Source organism: Ixodes scapularis, unplaced genomic scaffold (assembly GCF_016920785.2).
Source record: "Ixodes scapularis isolate PalLabHiFi unplaced genomic scaffold, ASM1692078v2 PGA_scaffold3__209_contigs__length_174095766, whole genome shotgun sequence".
Classification (NCBI taxonomy): domain Eukaryota; kingdom Metazoa; phylum Arthropoda; class Arachnida; order Ixodida; family Ixodidae; genus Ixodes; species Ixodes scapularis.
Window position 1 is genome coordinate 88,072,245 of NW_024609868.1, and position 4,825 is coordinate 88,077,069.

At 49.6% G+C, this 4,825-nt stretch overlaps 1 pseudogene; it reads left to right on the forward strand.

Annotated features, from left to right (window-relative positions):
• The first annotated feature begins 965 nt into the window (after positions 1-965).
• On the forward strand, positions 966-4,138 carry LOC120849883 (annotated as a pseudogene).
• The last annotated feature ends 687 nt before the right edge of the window (positions 4,139-4,825 follow it).

Sequence of the window (4,825 nt, forward strand, 5' to 3'; positions counted from 1 at the left end):
CTAGACAAAGACGGAAACGAGTCTCCCGTAGCTTTCATTTCTAGAACATTGGGAGAGGCCGAGGAAAACTACTCCCAGTTGGACAAGGAGGGTTTAGCTATAGTTTACGCTACAAGCAGGTTCCACCGCTACATTTCCGGTCGACATGTTACCATCACAACGGATCATCAACCACTACTGGGAATTCTAGGTCCACAAAGTCCGGTTCCGCCCATTCTTTCGCCACGCACGAAAAGGTGGTGCGTTAAGCTCACGGCCTATAACTACGATCTTGTCTACCGACCAGGAAAACGGAATCAGAATGCAGACGCTTTGAGCAGACTACCTTTACTGGCAAGCGACGACGAGCCACAGCCTCCCGGAGATGTGCTCATGCTGGAAGCGTTGACCAGGCCACCGATTACTGTCGAGAAACTAGCCGACAAGACAAAAAAAGACGCTACTCTTTCCCGTGTGTACGACGCAGTTCAGAGTGGAAATTTCAGGAACCTTAAGGAAGACATCTTTCAACCATTCTAGAACAAGGACACTGAACTAGCGACACAGCGAGGATGCGAGGATGTTTGATATGGGGATCACGTGTAGTGATACCAGCGTCTCTGCGGCCTGAGTCCTTGACTCTTGTACACTCAGGACATCGTGGAATCGTGGCCATGAAAGCCTGTGCCAGAAGTTACATTTGGTGGCCAGGAATTGACAAAGATATTGAATTATGTGAGGCGGAATGTGCCCAATGTCAAACAAACCAGAAAACCAAGATAAATGTACCGATGACAAATTGGGAACGACCATCAACAGCCTGGGATACGCTTCACATGGACTTTGCGGGTCCAGTGGAAGGGAAAGTAGTTCTGGTCGTTGTAGACGCACACACCAAGTGGCTGGAGGTGCGAGTAGTTAGCAGCATGGCATCAAGCGCTGTAATCAAGGAGCTGCGGGGATTATTCGCCACATTTGGAGTGCCAAAGAAGGTGTGTTCAGACAACGGGGCTGCGTTCATCTCAGAAGAAATTGCGACGTTTTACCGCATGAACAACATCATCGCAGTCACAGTCTAAGAAAAAATGGAGGAAAAAAGTAGCAACGGCGCGTCTTCCTCCCTTCTACTGACGCGCCCCCAAGCGGACACGAGAAAAGTGGAGGAACGAAACGTTTTTCTCCTTCTCCAGGGAGACGGGAGAAAGGTTTCACCCTCCCGACTCATGTTCTTTCGGTTTCGTTTTTCGAGCAGGTCGCGCACGTTGTTTAATAAATAGCTGTTGAGTTGATTGAGCTTCAGCGGCAGTGAAGACCGCCTGTAATTCCGTCTTCTGGTCTAAACGTGCAGAACATTTTGGTTGCATTGTCGTTTTTATCAGTCATTTTATCAAACGAGCAAACGAAGCCGCTAGAAACAGCGAAGTTCCGGAGCAGTGCCAGCAGCGCCACGTACACTGGTGGATGGCCGTCTCCGGATTGCGGGACTCGCGCGGCACGGAACTACAGTCCTACAATAGTGAAACCACGCGGACCTGTGTCGACGTTTTCGACGTTATGGAAACCGCAGGGACTGCGTCCAAGACAGGCAGGTTTTTACTGCCGGCTGCCTGGGTGCCTTTCGTCTTAAGTTTGATTCTGTTTTCCGATGCCGAGCGCAACCGGCGTTCAACGTGGTTCTGTATTTGTGCGTGTCAGCAACATAGCTGCAACATCGTGATGGCAGTGTTGTAGGTTGTGAACAGAAGACTGGAATTATCGCCGATGTGACCGTGTGTTCGCGTATCAGTGTTGTAACAACAAGATGAGGTCGTAAACTGTCGGGCATTGATGCCGTCGGTCGGGCCGTGATCGGAGGGGGCGGGGTGTCGCAGGTTGACATTCCGCTTTACATTAAAAAGGTTAATACCACTTGAGGGATTACGTGCAATCGATCAACGTGCGGATAGTCGTGTTGGAACGCTGGTCTGAACAATAGAAGCTCCTATCGCTATCGTACAGTGGCCAATGTGACTGTCGGAATCGTCTCGTCCCCGAGAGCGATTGCGCTCTGGGGCAAGGACTGAACAGCACGAAATCGTGACGGAAAGTACGTATATTTACAGTATGGAATTTCGGCATTAAAAAACAATAGTAAATAAAATAAAAAAAAAAGCTACCCTTTATTTTGCTGTTTAAATATACTACGGTTCCTAGAGAAACTGCCGTCCGAGTGGCGCGCTGGGATGAGCGCTAGAAGTTTTCGAGCTCGCCACGGCGTAGCTTCGTACACTTAACACCTGCCGCAAGTCGCGGCTTTGACTGCATTAGAGTTGAACGAAAAGCGATTTCTCAGCCCGTGAAGCATCAGTTCCAGCTGAGCGAATATCCGCTCTACAGAGATTAATTCAAGACGGCAATTGCAGCTTTGCACGAAAGAAACAAATAGAAAAACCAATAGAACTACAGGCTACCACGTGCCCTGTGGGGAAACAAACTCATGGCTTCGAACCGCATTGGAGCGGCTTGATTTATTGGCTTTAAATTATTACGGCATGATCGAGCGTTTACTTTTTAATAAGAGATTAATCCCCTGAGCCATTCAAAACACTCTCAGAGGTTTGACACTGCTGGAAAAAAATCAACATGCTGGGAATATTTTTTATTGCTTAGGGAGTCACCGAAAAGTTCTGTACGTTCAAAGCGACCAGTATAAAAAACGGAGACTCAGAGCACGGGTGTAGTGTTCGGGTTAGTGTGGTCGTGTGGTGTACCGTTGTACTGATATTTGTGTGTGCCGTGTATGTGCTCGATGTATGTTCAACTGATGCTTGTAATAAGCGTAATGTGTGTCACAGTAGAGGATTCCCAAGCGCAGTAGTGGCCTGAGACGAGCAAGTTATATTTTTGTAGAACATGAATTGGGCGGTACCTAGCGCCACCTAGCCTAGCTACTTGCAATTACTCTGCATGACCCCTCCATCTGGTGGCTAGCGATTTAACCTTTCACGCTACGCGATAGGCAGCGGCTTCGAGTTTGTTCTTTCGAGAGCGGCTTTTGGTTTCGCGTATTGAGTTTGCCCTTCTCCGTGATGTGCGGTTGACGAAAGAATTGTGAATCGAGGAACACCAAAGGTAAGACGCAAAGTGCGCGAAGTAACTAGGTATCGGTTGTCTCCGTTTAACATCGCAGTGCTGTCGACGAGAAGACTGAGTAACTGCTTTCGAAACGCAAGTTTCTGTACCTGCGGGGGGAATCTGGCTTCGGAAATAAACAGTTTGCGGAAAGCTCGTGTTACGCTGTTATTTGCTGCTTCTCACGTCCCGTACAAGAGACGTAGCGTCCTCGTCAAGCCTTATTGGGCTCGATTTGCTCGATTCGGGGCCGCCATATTGAGATGCAAGCGACGGAGAAACTTTGCTCCCCTGCTTCAGGGACGAAGGTTTTTCCCTTTCTAAAGGAACATAGGTTACAAGACCGTTCCTCCCCTAAGGGAGTACTTTCCATACCCTTTTTTCTAGGAGTGCACGAGCGCACCTTACCATTCGGCAACCAACGGGCAGGCTGAGCGGATGGTACAGGAGCTCAAACAAGCTGTATCTAAAAAAGGAAGGGAAGACCTGTCGTGCGTGTTGTCACGTTTCCTATTCAAGCAACACACGACAGTGCACGCAACAACGGGCAAGACTCCTGCGTGGATGATGTACGGCCGAGAATTGCCTTCTGCACTGGATCGACTCAAGTCATCCCTCTTCAAGCAGTTGCCTGAAGAAAACAGCGATATCCACAAATTTACTCGTGGACAACTCATGTGGATTCGACAGTTCCGAAACGAGCGAAAGTGGATGCCGGGGTCCATCGCACGCCGCGCCGGACCACGATCCTGGATGGTTGACACAGAGCGGGGTCAAGTCAGACGACATCTAAACCATATTCGACATCGCGCTCCGAATTCGAGCTGCTGGGAGACACAGCCGCCACCACCAGTTTGGGACATGTGCTTACACGATCGCCAGGGCACACATTCGGGCGCGAATGGTCCAGAATAAACAATTAACTAAACATCACAGCACAGACGACGACGTTCGCCCATTACCAACAGTGGGATCTGCCTTGTCAACCGCGACGCGGGTGAGCTCCCGGGCGCGTCGACCACCGGACAGATACGGTGCCCACGTCTAAGGAGGAAGGGGTGTTATGTATCTACCGGCATACGGCCGGCGGGCAAGTTTGCGAGCGCTGCGCACGAGCGCGTGGGTTTGTCTCGAGAGCTGGCTGCGCTCTCGTGACGGACATATAAAAAATAATCTCAACCGTTTCGGATGCTTCGAATGACTGTCTCGTCATTACCCCAGCTAAGGTCGTATACCTAGCTAAGGTTATTCTACAACTAGGGTGTCCCAAACGATGATGTCCGATGATGTACGCGCACCACAGCCCTATGTAGCCGGGAAGCCGGAAACCTATGACGACAAGAAGCGTGGTGGCGGCCCCACTTCTGGAATGCGCGCTGTTGCGCAGTTTTGTTGCTCACATTGGTGTATCTACCAATCATAGACACTTCTTTCAAACGGTTTCGAAACCTCACCCCTTTTTCGTGTACGATTTCAAATTAAATCGCCCATTGAGGATGTAGTCGCGGATAAATTTGAAGAATAGTAACTCTCATGTTAGGGTTTGACATCTATAGCTAGGCCGGCGTTAGGCGCCCTTCCGGTTGGGCGGGTCAACTCAGAAGAGTGCGAAGCCACGTCAAAAGTTACGAGCTATGGATTGGCTCGAGTAGCTCGTAGCGTCCATTTTGGTGCATCTTTAGGTGAAACGGAGTATATCTGAGACTGTCAAGTGGCTAAAGCTATTTCTGTGTAT